Here is a 16432-nt window from a genome sequence, read left to right as displayed (position 1 = left end):
GTGAGGTCCAGAAATCTGATATTTAAACTTTTTTTTTTCCTCCTAGAATTGTTCACCATTTTTCCTGCAGATGGAAAATCAAAGAAAGGTACTATTAAATCAACTATACTCCACTAAAAATTAATTTTAAAATATTCCTATAAAAAAACCCATAGAGATTCTCATTAGTTCTCTATTTTATACATAGTATCAGTTGTGTATATATGTCAATCCCAAGCTCCCAAAACATCCCAACCCCCCCTTCCTCACTTGGTACCCATACGTTTGTTCTCTGTGTCTGTGTTTCTATGTCTTCTTTGTAAATAAGATCATCTAGACCAATTTTTTCAGATTCCACATATATGTGTTACTATACAATACTTGTTTTTCTCTTTCTGACTTACTTCACTTTGTATGACAGTCTCTAGGTCCATCCACATCTCTACAAATGACCCAATTTTGTTCCTTTTTATGGCAAAAAAATTTAAAAAAAATTAAAATTCACATATTCAGAGGGAAAAAGAAAAGAAAAAACACAAAACATACAGAGATGAGCTATACCTTCAATGGAATCTACACTCAAGCCCCAAGCCATGCCCTTGGGTGCCCATGGATGCCTTCAGAGCAATGGTGATGGTGTGTGTCTGACTGTGTGTGTGCGTGCGTGCTCCCACGCCCACAGATGCTCTTCCGGCACACTGTATAGAAACACAGAAGACGTATTTCTTTAAAATTAACTTCATAAAGGATATTTATATGTAGTGAATGTGATACTATTCATATTTTTCATACATAACAGATTAATTAGGTTTGGATACAAGACTGGAAACTTAATCCATATTCATAATCTTATCAATTTGCAGGAAGACTATGCAACTTTTCGAGGGGCCAACCTTGGCTCCAAACTGCCACTTTTACTATTGCCATAGCTCAGGCACACCAGGGTAGAGGTTAGACAGAATGCTGTATACAGCCTTAGAAACTAACCAGCCTTGGTGTATTCTCTTACTTCAAGTGCATTCTACATAAGTACACTTTTTATGAAATAGCCTTGGAACCCAACCACCTTAGTTTGCACAGACTTTTATTATATACTTGCTATGTCAGGCATAATTCTAATTCAAATATATTGCATGGTAGAGTGCCAACTGGGGCTATTCTTAGAAATAACCACACTTTATAACCTCGCCACCCTTAAGGTACATTTTTTTCAGGTTAAAGAACCATTTAGGGCTCATGTGGGCACCTGGTAGGCATCTCAATAGTATGGTAATGTTTTTGATCCACTAGGAGGTTAGTCAACTTTTGTGGGCTAGCCTGGAAACTCTGCCGCTGTTGATATATTTGCTTTGTATGAGAAAGCACGCTCTGCATGCCAAAAGATCTTACAAACAAATTGCTGGCCACCCAGAGGGCTCCTGGGTTGAGCTCCTAGGGGTTGTAGCCGAAACTTACGAGGGGTGCACCACAAGAGCTGTATAAAGGCGGCACAGGCTCAGAGCTAGAAATAGTGTGCTGAGTGACCCCGACAAGCTCCCCTATCCACTGGGGCTGCTCCAACAGATTTCTCATTCGGATACATGAAAGCAGCTGAAAGGATTGTTTTCCCGAGAGCTTTTTGCCTGCCCTGAGCGTGCCAAGGGACTTTGCTGGTTCTAATTATCTCCCTTTATGTTCAGGCCGAGACTTGTTAATACAATAAACCCGCGTTTCCAGGACACGCTCACAATGCAGAAACATCTCAGGGTGTTTTACAAGCAGAAGATCATGTTAAATCAAATCAAATACCAATTAAAGATTAACAGCGGTATTGGAGAGCTGTTATCATGGTCCAGCCTTCCTGACTGCACCTCCGATTAGAATAGATCCCAACTTCCTTGGTGTCCCTAAGTGTATATACCCATAAAGTACATCTCAGCATCTTTAACTTGTCATTTTAGTCATTTATCCTTCCCTCCTACCAAATTCTGGGGGCATAGACAGAATGCGCTACATCTGATTCAGTTTTGGGCCCCAGACCTAATTACACTCAAACAAGTACTTAGGAAATTCCTATAGAATTAAGGTGAGCACAAATGAATGACTTAATCTGTGTTCTCTCCCTTCCTTTCCAATTATAGAAACCCGTATCTATTGCATCTCCAGGCCCATCTACTAACCTTTCCTCCTCCCCTACCTGGAGTCCATTAAAAATAAACTTAGAGGATTTCAGGACCAGGCATGAGACAGTATAATGTCAAAGATACAAGCACCAGCTTTGGGGTCAGCCTGGTGTACACCCTGATTCTATCACTTTTTAGTAAGTCACTTAACCTCTCTGGACCTCAGAGCCCTCATCTCTGAAACGTAAGTAGAAGACTAAGTGGGTTAATGCAATTAATCTGGACAGTAACTCTTTTCAGACAATAACATCATCACTCCCATTTTACAGATTACGACCTTGAATCCAAGAGAAGTGGATTGTTCAGGACGGCACAGTCAGTAAGTGACGCTGCATGACCTGAACTTCAGACTAGCATTCAAGTCCATGCTCTTGAACAACATATTATACAGAATCCCAGGCTCTCTACCACCCCAACAAGACTCCCTCATCCATGTGCTGAGTGACAAAGAATATTCAATTGTTTCACAGGATGAAGCTTCCCCCAAAGAGCACATATCCTAGAATTTATCTCGTTCGGTCTTCAGGCTCCTTGGGAGGCCTCTGAATTCGTATCTAATACAGTCTCCCGAGTCTCAGCTGGTTTGAGACACTGTGAATCGTCATGCAGGGAGTATGAAAACAAATGCCTTCTGCCCAAACCATCGTCTTTCAATTACAGATCACTCTCCCCATTTGGAAGCGCTTCCCTTTGGATACAGGCATCTTGCAGTCTGGTGCTAGTTAGAACTGGGAAGAAATAAAGAGAACGGACATGGGGAGAGAAGGAGATGGGGGGACATGGAGGGGAAGGAAAAATACAATGCATCCATCAATTTGAACAGATGCTTAGAGCTCATCTTGTTCAAGGCCCTCATAGCACAGTTCCAGGGGCCCAGTTCCCCTGAATCTACGGGCTGGAACGCAGGAACTGAAGGTGGCTGCTGGAGTTGTAGAATATGGTGGCACAGACACAGTGCAACTCATTATTTTTTTAGACAGTGGATGAAACCAAGGTAGAGAGAAGTTAAGTGGCTTCTCCAACCAGTCAGCAAGGCAACAATAGAACCAGGATCTCTGACTTTTAACTGCTGTTCTGTAGTAGACGGGAAGTTAGATATCCAAACAAACAAACAAACAAACAACCCCCCTCCCCAAAAAAAAAAAAAAACTGGAGGTACAGACCAAGGGAATTTTGCAGGGAAGGCAAAACAGCCTTAAGACTTTTGAGGAGAAAAGAGAGGAAGAAGGATTAGAGGGATGGAAGTAAGGCAAGAAGACATCTATGCAGGAGGAGAAGATGAGGGATGAGGAACATGACGACAGAGGCAGAGAAAGTGTGAGAAAACAGGGAAAACCAAAGACAATATACTGCAGGAAAAATTCACACACAGGGAGATGGCAGAAATAAAAATATGGGGTCAGATAACTGTTTCGTCACTGTCTGATGAAGATGCTCTAACCCTTCCCCGTGCTTTTGCATCCACCAAGTCCTCGCTCCTTACCCAGGTCCCCAGCCTTCTGTCATTGAGCTTGGCTGACCTCTCCCGCCCACCCTCAACCCCCAGCCCAGCTTTCTGCCTCCAGGACTGCCTTCCGCCTTGATTGCCCTTCTCCTCCATTCCATTCCTAGATATTGCTAGGTTCATTTCACCTGATCTTTAAGCTCTCCTTTCCTTCAGGAAATTCTCCTCCCCCCTCTTCCTGTTAACTACCTTCCATTCCAGACAGGGCTGGAAGGCTCTCCTCTGTGCTCCTGTAACACCCCATAAACCTCCATCGTATTATTTATCGCAATGGACTTTACATCTCTGTTTTCACGTTACCCTGCTTCGTCCAGTAGGCTAAATTTCCCAGGGCCAGGAACTAGGTTTGATCCATCCTATATCTCCAGCACCTACCACAGGGTAAAGCATGAATTACGCACAATGCAGGACTGGTGAATGCCTGACTGACGAATGCACGATCGCACAAAGGGCTCCTGCTCTCAGAGTGAAAAATTATTTCTAAAACCACTGGGAGGCGCTCTTGGGTAACTCCAGCAATGGACCCTGGGCGAGGAGACAAGAGTAGAATTTCCTTCTACCAAACATCTCTGCGAAACAGAGAAGGAAAGAAGAGTAATTCAAAACTGGAGAAATCCTTTCAGACTTCACCAGGTGAGGCTGAGAATGGAACAGAGCCTGCCCTGGTGGATTAAAGACTACAGTGAAAGTCAGAAGCACCAGACTCTAGTCTGTGGAACTGGTTAGCTCTGCGGCTTGGGGAATCACTCATCGTGGAAGGGCAACAGCTCACTCCATTCACACCAAGCCCAGGTGAGGCCACTATTATCACCAGCCCCCACCTGCCAGGAAGAACAGGATGAATGAGCAATAAAGCATTCTGATCTATCAGGAAGAAAAGAGGGGATGAACGTATCTGGGATTCTTATTCTAACTGGGAATATTTATTGCATACCTACCACCTCAAACATGATTTCAGACACCAGCAATACAGGTGTGAGCAAGCCACCGCCCCTGGTCTCCACTCAGGAGGGGAGTAGAGACATACAGGACTAACCATGATTTTAAAGAAGAGACAAGGACTCGATGATAAGAGAGATATAGGTAACGTGCCACGGGAACATTTTGTCTGGAGGCATCAGGGCGAGCTTCAGAAAGGCGGTGACATTTATTCCAGCCAGACCCAGAGGACAGTCCGGCTTTATTAGAGTGGGGTTGACAATGCCCTCTAAGCTGATGGGACCACGCCAGCAAACACTAGCAGGTGAAGATGTACGAGGTGTGTTTGTGGGTGTTTGGGCAGAAGACGGAACGGAATTTCAGGCTAGACAGGCAGGTTTGGCTAAAATTAACAACAGGTAATAGCAGTCAGAACGGTGGAAGTAGCAATGGCAAGTGGGAATGGCTGCAGCCACAGGGACAGAAGGATGGAGCAGAATGCCGAGGACGACGTTAAGGGCTGTGTACACGATGCCTCACTGAGTCCTACGTGTGTATATACACACATATGCATAAGTATATCTATCTGTCAATACGTAGTTGTTTATTTCCATTTCATAAGTGAAGAACATGAAACACAGAGGGGTTCAGTAACACATCCGAAGTAAGGAAACAGCGGAGCCAGGATCTACACTCAGGACTGCCCATCTCGAAAGGCAATGCTTTCCAATGCTCTGCTACTCCTCACCCGACGTCAGGCTTAGAAGTGGAGAATTTATTACGAAGGCCAAGAGAGAGCTGTTAAAAGTGTATGAGGGAATGACACGATCTAACAAATGCTTTCAGAAGATGACTCTGGTGTCACATGTACCCCATCAGCTTTGGGTGGTTCCTACTTGCTTATTCCTAATGAAGCCCCTTCTGGGGTAAGCAGGGGTGGACACGGTCCATTTGTAGCAGTCCCCAAGTGTCCCAGAGGAACCCTGGATGAGCTCAGCCCCTCTGACAAATGCTCCAGCCTCCCACGGCCCCAGGGAGTGATTTATCAGAGTAGCATCAGTGCCTCTGCCCAGCAGCCCGTGATCCAAGGCTGGCAGCCCAGGCTGGGCTTTTTAATTAGCTGAGAGAGGGAAGAGTCAAGCCCTCTAGGACGGAAAGAAAGAGAGACACCAAGAAGGCTCATAAATTCAGAACCAGGGATCCATCGGCTGGAGTCTGGCAGGGGTCAGGGAGGAGGGGGAGGGACAGACTGGCTACCTCTTTAGCTTTTTCACAGTCTCCCTTGCTTTCTGGTCCAGATACTACAGAGAAGATGGGAATCTTTGCCACCTTTTACACAGGAATCCCTGGGACGCACCTTTTTCTAGCGTGGCTGTACGACCAGAAGCCAGGGAACCTCATTTCTAGTTCCTGAGTTGCTGTGCAGTTTGAGACCAAAATCACAACACAAAAGCTTGCAGGTTTTGGAGTTAGACATGAGCTTAAATCTCTATTCTGTGATCCTTACTTAAAATGTGACTTGAGCAAATTGCTTTTTCTCTCTGTGCTTCAGTTTCCCTATCTACGAAATCAGGAGAAGACCTTGTACTGAAAGGACTAAAGGAGGACACAGGTAAAGTGCTTGGCCCGTAATGGATGCTCGGTAAATAACAGCTGTTTTTAAATTTATTTCCCTCCCTCTTGGCCTTAGCTTCCTCATCTGTAAAATGCAAAGTTGTGCCACGTGACCTATAAGGGCTTTTCTAGCACTGATTTCATCTGGGCATTTTTATCTGGATACAAGAAGAGTTAACCAAATCTGGCGGGAGGGAGCTTACTTAGGGAGGAGGTTGCAAATTTACTCCTTGCAGGGGTCCAGGGGCAGGGTGGGGGCTGAGGTAGGGTGGAAACCTTGAAAGATGCATATTTCACACCAGTGTACCGAGACAATTCTGAGAGTCACAACTATTGGTGGCCTCAATAGTGAGTGAGCTCCCCTTCTCTGGAGAATGCAGGTAAAAGCTGGCCAACAGTCTGGAGCTGATGTTCTGAAAGAAATTTCAACATTGGATGGCGGGGGGTGGGGTGGGGGTGGGCAGAGTATTTCCATTCAGGTCCTCACCAGCACTGAATAGCATGGCATAATGCTTAGCGGCGTATTAACTGATGGTACTGTTTCTCATTTAACTCTCATAACCCAGTGGGGTAGGGAGTATCCACCCCCACCTTCAGACAGGAAACTCAAGATGCAGAGAGTGAAGTCACTTGCTCAAGGGTGCACCCAGACAGGAGGAGGCAGAGCAAGCCCGGGAGCTCCGATGAACCTAACTCCCAAGCCCCTCTCTTTTTGTTACGCAGCCGGATTCCCATCTCTGATTCTACACCTGGTGGCAGCCCCAGCCTGGCTAATATATATATATATATATATATTTTTTTTTTTTTTTTCAGTACGCGGGCCTCTCACTGTTGTGGCCTCTCCCGTTGCGGAGCACAGGCTCCGGATGGGCCCAGCCGCTCCGCGGCACGTGGGATCTTCCTGGACGGGGGCACGAACCCGTGTCCCCTGCATTGGCAGGCGGACTCTCAACCACTGCACCACCAGGGAAGCCCCTGGCTAATACTGATTGCAGCTGTCCCTTCCTTCTTCCCCAGACCCTGTCTCTGTCCCCCTCTGACCCTGACTGCTCCCCCATATGTATTTACGCTGGGCTGCCTGGTAACAAACGGCTCGTTACCATGCAGAAGGCGACAGCCGGGCGATTAGTGAAATTTGTTACCCATGCGTCTCCGAACAAAATTAAATTAAAAGTACTGCTTTGCTGTCAAGATAAGGGCCAAGCTGCTGAGATAATTTTTTACTCTCAAACACTCAATTACCCAGTGAGGCTGGATCAGATACAATCAAAGGGGAAAAAAGAAGAAAAAGAAAGAAAAAACTTAGAGGCAGGACCTCCAGGAACAGATATAAGAGTTGTTACCACTCTCTCTGGTCAGGGATTTTAAAGAGGATGTTGCCATGGTGATGGGGCTGGACCACATGAGGCAGGTAGTGGGTGTGGCTTGTGACTACATCCTGTAATAAAGGAGATGCTCTCCATCCCCACCATCCCTGTCTTAGGCCAGATGGTATCATTTTTCACCTGAATTATTGCAACAGCCTCCTACCTGCTCTCTCTCACCCCATTCTTGTCCCCTTCTATCCCAGCTTCTACAAAAGCCAGAGTGACCTTTCTACCACACAAGTCAGAAAACATCACTTCTTTGTTGAAATCCTTTGATGGCTTCTCATTGTCATCATGATAAAGTCCAAATCGCTCAGCCAATGTCACCTCTAGCTCTCTGCTCTTCAAAGTCTACATTTCAATGAGACGAAGTAGACATATCCTTCCTTCCCTTCCTTTTTTTCTTCCTTCTTTTTCAACAGGAATTACTTTGAGGCCCTATAGTATGCCAGGCATTTTGCTCCATCTCACTCTATTCACAGTCTCCTCTGTATGCAATAGTCTTCTCTGACCTTCTTCCCTTCAACACCACCACCCTGCTCTTCAGAATTCAGCCTAGAGATTTCCCATGCCAGCATCCCTACTCTGATCCCACCAAGCTGGTCAGGTGCTCTTCTTTTGTGCCAGCACAGAAATCACCACCAGCCTCTATCCCAGACCTTTTCACACTCTATTGTAATTGCCCATTTGATTCTTGCCCCTACCAGACTGTGTGACCCACAGGGCAAAGACTGTGCCTCACTTGTCTCTGTATTCCCAGGGCCTACACAGCAGGCTTCCAGTACGAGTCTTGTGAACTGAAATTACCTTGGACTTAAATGGTGGAACGCCTGCTGGAGATCTCTTCTGGAATGGGAGGAGTCTCTCTTCTCGTTTCTAGTTTCTCCAACAGAAAGAAAATTATTTCGTTAGATGTGTGTTTCAAGATTTTCCTTTTCTGAAGCGTCATCCTTTATTTTTGGACCCTATGTACCCCATCGCCTCACTCTAAACCGCCTCAGCTATCAGCACGTGGCTAATACTACATTTTCTTACATTTGCTAAAAACAAAACAAAAGGTATCCTTCAATTAGAATCACAGAATTGCAGAGCCAAGAGGACATCCTAGAATTATAATCTATTTGATTACAGAGAGATAATAGAGAGAAATGGAAGCCACTGAATTTGAGGGATCTCGTATCGCTCTACCAGGCTGAACATGCCTTGAGCACATGGACCACCACTCTTACTCTTCTTTGGTGTGGTTCCCTAAGGCAGCGATTCTCAACCACGGCTGCACCTGGAAAGCTTTTATAAAAACTCAGAAATGCTCAGGCTCCACCCCAAACTTATTAAATAAAACTCTGGGTTGAAGTCCAAAGGTAGGTATCTGTTTTTTAAACCCGAACATGTTTCCTATGCACGTAGGGTTGGGAACCATGTTAAAGGGGAAAGTAACTTTACTCAAAACATCATTCAAGGACAGAGTACAAGGTGATCATTCTCGTGGTCCGGGACCCTTTCCACCTGGACACTTAGTTTTGATTCTTCTTCATCTTCTTTCTTTTATATTTTTTCCATTAGGTAAAGATGAAATGCATTCATGCCTCCAGGGATCCCAAGACCAGACACACAAGGGTTTGAATGAATAATGAAAGAGGGAAAGGCAACATTTTTCAAGATCCCAAATCAATTTAAAGATAGAATAGACCTTTGAGATCATCTGACCTAGCTACTGAGACACAGTATCCTAGGGTATAAAGGGAAGTGGACAGATTTATCCATCACCTACCATCCGCCAGGAACTGTGCTGACTGCTTTACTTGTATTATTCCATGTCAACCTCAAAACCACTTTTAGAAGAAGGAACTTCAAGTATGTACTACGGAGCTGAGGAAAGGAGGAGGCAGTGGGTTAAAGTGGTCTTCCCAAGATCACTCTGTTAGGACTCACAACCACCTTTGGTTTGTTGTTTTTTTGTTTTTTAGTATTTATTCATTTACAGTAAGTCCCCTACATACACGTACAAGGTCAATTCCGAGATCACATTCGTAAGTCCAATTTGTTCGTTAAGTCCAACAAAGTTAGCCCAGGTAGCCATCTAACACAGTCGGCTATATAGTACTGCACTGTAATAGGTTTATAATACTTTTCACACAAATAATACATAAAAAGCAAGCAAAAAAAATTAAACATGTTTAATCTTACAGTACAGTGCCTTGAAAAGTACAGTAGTACAGTACAACAGCTGGCATCCAGGGGCTGGCATCGAGTGAACAGGCAAGAAGAGTTACTGACTGGAGGAGGGAGAGGAGGTGGGAGACCGTAGAGCTAAAGGATGGTACACAACAGGAGACGGAGGGCAAGCTGCAGTTTCGCTCACGCCTGACGCTGACGGAATGCACGCTCGAATCTTTTAAAGTTTTCAACTTGAAGGTCCATAGTTAGGGGACTTACTGTATTTGTTTATTTGGCTGCACCGGGTCTCAGTTGCGGCACGTGAGATCTTCGATGAGGCACGCGGGGTCTTTTTTAGTTGCGGCATGCGGGATCTTTTGGTTGCGGCATATGGGATCTAGTTCCCTGACCAGGGATCGAACCCAGGCACTCTGCATTGGGAGCTCGGAGTCTTAGCCCCTGGACCACCAGGGAAGTCCCTTCAACCACCTGTTTACCTCCAAAGACCATGAATCAAGCACTGCACACCAGTGCAATTACCTCCAGCAAATCCACTCACCTGAAATCCCTTTTAAGAAACGGCAGAGTATAACTGATAAAGAGAAGGATAAAAAAATACATACATATATAACATATTGTGATTCACCCAAGTATATTTTTTAAATGAATTGTTCTGTCTGTCCTCGGAAGTAAGCACTGTGGTTTGTGAATTCCGCCCTTCTTAAAAAATCATTCTCAACAATTATCTGGCTGCATAATGTTTCATCAAGTTGACGCTTTGTAATTCACTTAGCCACTTCCCTATTGTTGGCCATTCAGGCTCATTCTAATTTTTCAATATTACAGATTATGCTACAATGAGTATCTTCAGGTTTAGAGTGTCATGGAAAAAATATGGTCATGATATAATGTTGAGTAAAAAAAAACAAGCAAGTGAAATGTGTGTGTTGATTACAGTTACAATGATGAGAAAAATATATATGTAAATGAGGATGAGGAAAAATGAAATCAGCTCTTTGGTCTAGAAGGTTCTTGTTTGTTTCTATTTTCCTCTGGTAGTACTATTACATGACTTTAGACTGGTGAAAAATGACAGAAACAATAAGCATGCCATCCCCAATGTTGTTGAAATATCTCAGTTCCCTGAGTGTTCTCACCGTGGAGCGATGAGCTTGGGCTAGTCAGTGATCTTGACTTTTTCCACAGACAGCAGCCAGAAGAGAAGCTTCTTAAAGACTGGAACCACATCTTGTTTTTTATTTCTGGCCATGCTGCATGGCCTGCGGGATCTTACTTCCCCAGCCAGGGATTGACCCGTGCCCTCGGCAGTGAAAGTGCAGAGTCTTAACCACTGGACTGTCAAGAAATTCCCTGGAACCATGTTTTATTAACCCCCGATTCCCAAAAAAGTCATACTGTTCTTGGAATGTACAATGTATGTCCAATGAATAAAAGCATAGAATTTCAGAGCTGGAAGAGGCCTCAGATGTAATTTATTCAAACACCACACCCCAACTGAATGGATGGAGAGCCAAAGAGACTTTCCCAATGTTCCCCAGCATTTGAGTGCAAGAACCAGAGTTGACCGCACTTCTTCCAAAATCTACTCTAATTAAAAGAGGCAGATGGTTAGTAAATTTGCTCAACGGGAGCCATGAAGGAAGAGTCCTTTTCCAGTCCGACACAGGATAGGTTTGACTCAGTGAACTTTAGTTACAGATCTCCCCTGAATCCCTATGTCCCACAGCCCCTAAGCTGTTCTCTTGACCAATGCCTCTGGGCTGTGGCATCTGCTTCCTCCCCACGGAGCACCAGGTGGTTTGACGGTACCTGTGATGCTGAGAGAAGGACATTTTCAACCCAGAATCCATGACTGAGCCAAACAACCTGGAACTCTTCAGTTTCCAGTCTACACGCTCTGCTGGGAGAGTTCGTTCCTCTTGTGCCTGCTTTACCATCCAGTGTGTGTGGGGGAGGTCTGAATTCTAAAACGGCCCCCAAGATTCCCATGCCCTATATACCCTCTGTACATCCCCTCTTCTTGAATGTGGCTGGGTCTGTGAATATGATGGGATATCACTCTGTGATTAAATGATGTTATCTGAGAAAGGTGAAGGGATTTTTTTCGGATAAAATTAAGGTCCAGAAGCAGTTGACTTTGAGTTAATCATATAGGAGTTTACCCTGGATAGGTCTGGCCAAATCAAATGAGTCTTAAGAAAGACTGGGGCCTTGAAGAAAGACAGTCAAAGTGTAAGAGGTGCTCGCCAGCTGCCCTTGAGGAAGCCGTGCTGTGAACTGTCACGGAGGGGGCTGTGAGAAGGGCCAGGGAGTAACCTATAAGAACTGGGGGTGGTCCTGGCTGACAGTAGCAACAGAGCAGGCATGTCAGTCATGCAGCTACAAGGAAGTGAATTCTGCCAGCAACCACAAGTGCTTGGAAGAAGGCCCTGAGCCTCAGCTGAGATCAAAGCCCCAGCCGACTCCTTGATTTGAGACCCTGAACAGAGAGCTTGGCAATGACATAACTGGACTTTTCGATGACAGACATACTGTGAGATAATAAATGTACGTTGTTTGGAGCTGCTAAGTTTGGGGACATTTGTTAAGCAGAAACAGAAAGTGAATGCACAGCCATGGAGTCCTGACTCTTTCTCCCATTCCCCAGCCAGACCTCTCCTGGGCTCAGAGCTGGTTGGCAGTGTCTCCATCTGGATGGCCTACAGGCACCCCTAAGGCAGCAGCTCTACAGCTGAGCTCATCCCTCCCCCTCCTGAAGGCCTGCTGCTACTCCCTTCCCTGGCGCTGTGCTTCTCTCCAGCGCCCCCCGCCAGAATCCAACGCTCATCTTCAGCAATGCTCACGGGTTCCCCTCCTCACAGCCAATCAATCATCAGCTCTAACTGTATTTGAACATATCCCTAGCAGCCATCCTGTCCCACGCTCTCCCAGAGGGCCCTCCTACTACCTCAACAGCCTCCTAACTGGTCTGTCCCCCTCCAGCTCTTCCTCCACTGTGGAGAGAGTGATCTTAAAACAGCACAGGGTGATGCAACTATCTTCTTCAAAAACCGTAATGCACTCCCCATTTCACATTGGTTCAAGTTCAAGCTCTCTCCTGCTCATGTGGAGATGTGTTTTCTTAGTAGACAGCCACCCCCCATTCATCCTTCAGATTTCAGCATTACTGCTGGTTCCTCAAAGATGTCTTTCATGGGGAACTGTGGGGTCTTGGCAACTGCAGTAGGGTGACCCCATCTGAAAGGGCAAGTGCTTGTGAGGCTGGGGCTCCTACATTTTCAAGACAAAGCAGAAATCAAGATTTTTACCATATTTTTAAAATGTTGGATGCAATAATTTTATCCAACACAGCATGCCCGTGGGGATGAATTTGGCCTCTGGGCCCCAGGTTTGCACCTTTTGCATATGGCCTGTCTCATAAGCGTACAGATGCGCAAATTCACGCACATCGCAAACTTGTCACATAAGAAGCATCGCCTAGCTAAGCAATTTTGTTTTTCCAAATAATTCAGGTGTTGTCTCTTCACAAATTCCACTATTCCGACTCAGAGGCCGCCACAATCCCTTCACACAAAACTGCCTTCTTTTAGGAAAAGATAAGATGGAAAGCATAGTGTGTTTTCATACACTGTTAGGTTAGAAGAAAGATATGCAGGGTTTGAAGCTGTGGGATAATCAGTGCAATTGCAATTTTAGACATTACTTGCTTGAGTGCACCAACATTCACAGCAGCATTACTCATAATAGCTCAAAGGTGGAAACAGCTCAAATGTCCAACAGCTAATGAGTCAATAAACAAAACGTGACACATCCATACAATGAAATAATATTTGGCAATGAAAATGAATGATGCGGCACAGGTAGATGCTCCAACGTGGATGAACCTTGAAAATGTGATGCTAAATGGAAGCCAGTCCCTAAAGATAGCACTGTATGATTCTATTTATATGAAAGGTATAGAATAAGCCAAGCTGTACAAACAGAAAGGAGATTCGTGGTTTCCAGGGGGTGGAGGGAAGGGGAACTCGGGACTAACTGCTATTGGTACAGGGTTTCTTTTAGGGGAGACAAAAATGTTCTAAAATTAGATTGTGGTGATGGTGGCACAACTCTGTGAATATAGCAAAAACCATTGAATTGTATGGTATGCAAATGATATCTCAAACAGTTGTTTAAAGAAAAAAAAAAAGATGTCTTTCATGACTCTCCCCATGATATGAGTTTCCCCCTGTATTTTCTTCAGCGGCACTTCTCACAGTTGGAAATGATATATTTCTTTACATGTTTGTTTGTGAGACCCTCTCTCCCTCCCCATTTCTCCCTGGCAAGACTATAAGATTCATGAGGTCAGTCCCATGATTGGTCTGTTTGCGATTCTAGACCTGAGCCTTAGCATATAGTCTCAACAGAATTAGATATTTAGTCAACATTAGTTGATTCAATGAATGAACAGGTGAATGAACTTGACAATCAAATTCTTTCCCGATCTGGGTCAATTCACCCTTCCCAGCTTTGTTCGGATTATCTTCCTTCATATACCTTGTATTCTAGTGACACAAGACTCTGCTGGATCATCGCATAAATCCTATAAATTGGGATTCTCACCTCCATTTTTTAGAAAAGGAAACTGAAGCCTGGAAAGTAACTAAGAGTCAGGGCTACAAAAGGTCATGCGTGCAAGCATCTCACAGGGCACTCGGCACACAGTTGGCAATCGTGCCAGGTAGTTTCACCTCTTTATCTGGGAAAGCGTTTAGCAGGGTAGGAGACTCCTGGCCACCCCACAGGATTGTGAAGAAAAGGGATGACAGAGCGCTGATGCTTGGGTGGGAAGCAGAGAGTCACAATCCTTCAGTGTAAAGAAAAGGGGTGGGGGTGAGGGAATCCTGCTGAGCCTAGTTGAAAAACAAGAAAGCGAGAGAGACTGATTATTCCTTCTCGCTAGTGTAAGCAACTAAAAACGACATGTTTGCTTTATTGCCTTTGGTCTCCCATTTGATTCCTGACAGCCCTCTCCCTCCCCTGGATGCCGGGCTGTCAGGTGCCGAGCTGGTTGGCATCGCTAAGGAGGAGGAGAAAGAACAATTTAAGCAATATTTCAGGGACCATCACGAGCTTGGGGAGGGAGCTTTTGAAGTTGTTTGACTCTCTCACTGCATTCAGGGAACCCTTGTCTGCCAAGACCGCTTGATGTTTGTGGGTTGGGGACAGGTAGTCTGGGAGGGACCTTTAAGAGAGAAAAACAACAACAACAAAACCAATGTCTATTTCCTCTGAGGTTTGAGGGAAGAGAGAGAAGAGAGACATCAGACAGGAGTTTTTGAGTCTATAACAATTTCTGAATACGTAATTTTCTCTTCACTAACGTCTCATTAAATGGGGCCAAATGGAGGCGTAGATCAAACCTAGTTTTCTGCATTTTACTGTTCCTTCAGTAAGAGAAATCCAAACTCCCAGTCTCATTTCTTCATGAGAGAAACTAGAATCTCTCTATAAAGCCTTCAGGAGCTGCTGGAACATTCTGGAGGAAGGTATCTACCTACTACAGATAACAAATAGCTAATGACCAGGGCAAGAGTTATGATAAGAGGGAAGAAGTTAAAACCTGTAAGATTCGGGCTTCCCTAGTGGCGCAGTGGTTGAGAGTCTGCCTGCCAATGCAGGGTACACGGGTTCGAGCCCCCGTCTGGGAGGATCCCACATGCCGCGGAGCAACTAGGCCCGTGAGCCATGACTACTGAGCCTGCGCGTCTGGAGCCTGTGCCCCGCAACAAGCGAGGCCACGACAGTGAAAAGCCTGCGCGCACTGCGATGAAGAGCGGCCCCCGCTCGCCACAACTAGAGAAAGCCCTCGCACAGAAACGAAGACCCAACACAGCCAAAAATAAATAATTAAAAAAAAAAACCAAAAAAAACCCTGTAAGATTCTTCTAAGGGGCTGATGCTGGGGTATGGTGACAATAGATTTTGGAAACAACTGGAATGGGGTTCTAGACTCAATCCTGCAACTTACTGATTCTATGACCTTGCGGAAGTTACTCTGCCATGTTTTAGCTTCATTCTTTTGCACACAGAGACAAGGACAGTAATAGATCACACAGGATGACGGGCGAATATGCAATAGATCTGGCACAAAAGTGACAATAAATGGCTACTCTAAGTTGTTATCCCTCTTAGAACTGGGAGTCGAGTTCCTGGCTTGGGAAAGGGGGATACACTCGGTGGGAGCCAATGCCAGAGTAAGAACAGGGATATACTGTTAGCTGATATGTAAAGGGAACTGCAGAGTGGTTTATCTCAACTCTGGTTGAAAATTAGAACCTGAAAAGAATTTTATACCAGACCCCTTGGCCAGACATTGCCATATAATGGGTCTGAGATAAGTATTTGGAATTGGGTTGTTTTCTTTGCTTTTTTTTTTTTTTTTTTTTTTAAGTTTTCCAAGTGATTCTGAGGTTCAATGAGGTCAGAGAACTGGCTAGTCTCTGACAGCCCCTCTTACCACACAGCTGAGGACACCTGATCCACTGCTGGCTCTGACCTGACCCAGATTCTATGACTCATCGTTCCTTCAAGCGGGTAACACCAGAGTTTCCAACCTCCTACACAGGCCCTAAATATCCAGCCTCCCCAGCTGACCTTGTCTTCTGTTTCTGAAAAGAGATCCTCTGTCCAAAGCCTTGAACTTAGTAGTTTGCTTTGTCCCAGGC

The 16432-nt window shown here is 45.1% G+C and overlaps 1 protein-coding gene across 5 annotated transcripts in view; it reads right to left on the bottom strand.

Annotated features, from left to right (window-relative positions):
• The window catches only part of ASTN2 (astrotactin 2), a 907765-nt gene that overhangs the window by 556098 nt on the left and 335235 nt on the right, over positions 1-16432 (bottom strand). Inside the window, exon 1 of one of the 5 annotated variants that reach the window (XM_060300566.1) lies at positions 8352-8394. The exons of the other annotated variants lie outside the window; for them this stretch is intronic. The gene's annotated coding sequence lies outside the window, so the exon portion shown is untranslated. Of the gene's footprint in view, positions 1-8351; positions 8395-16432 lie in introns of those variants that run through there. 5 annotated transcript variants of the gene reach the window in all.

This window comes from Globicephala melas, chromosome 6, assembly GCF_963455315.2.
Source record: "Globicephala melas chromosome 6, mGloMel1.2, whole genome shotgun sequence".
NCBI lineage: Eukaryota > Metazoa > Chordata > Mammalia > Artiodactyla > Delphinidae > Globicephala > Globicephala melas.
Note: the sequence above shows the minus strand (reverse complement) of the source record. Positions and strands in the feature narration are given on the sequence as shown.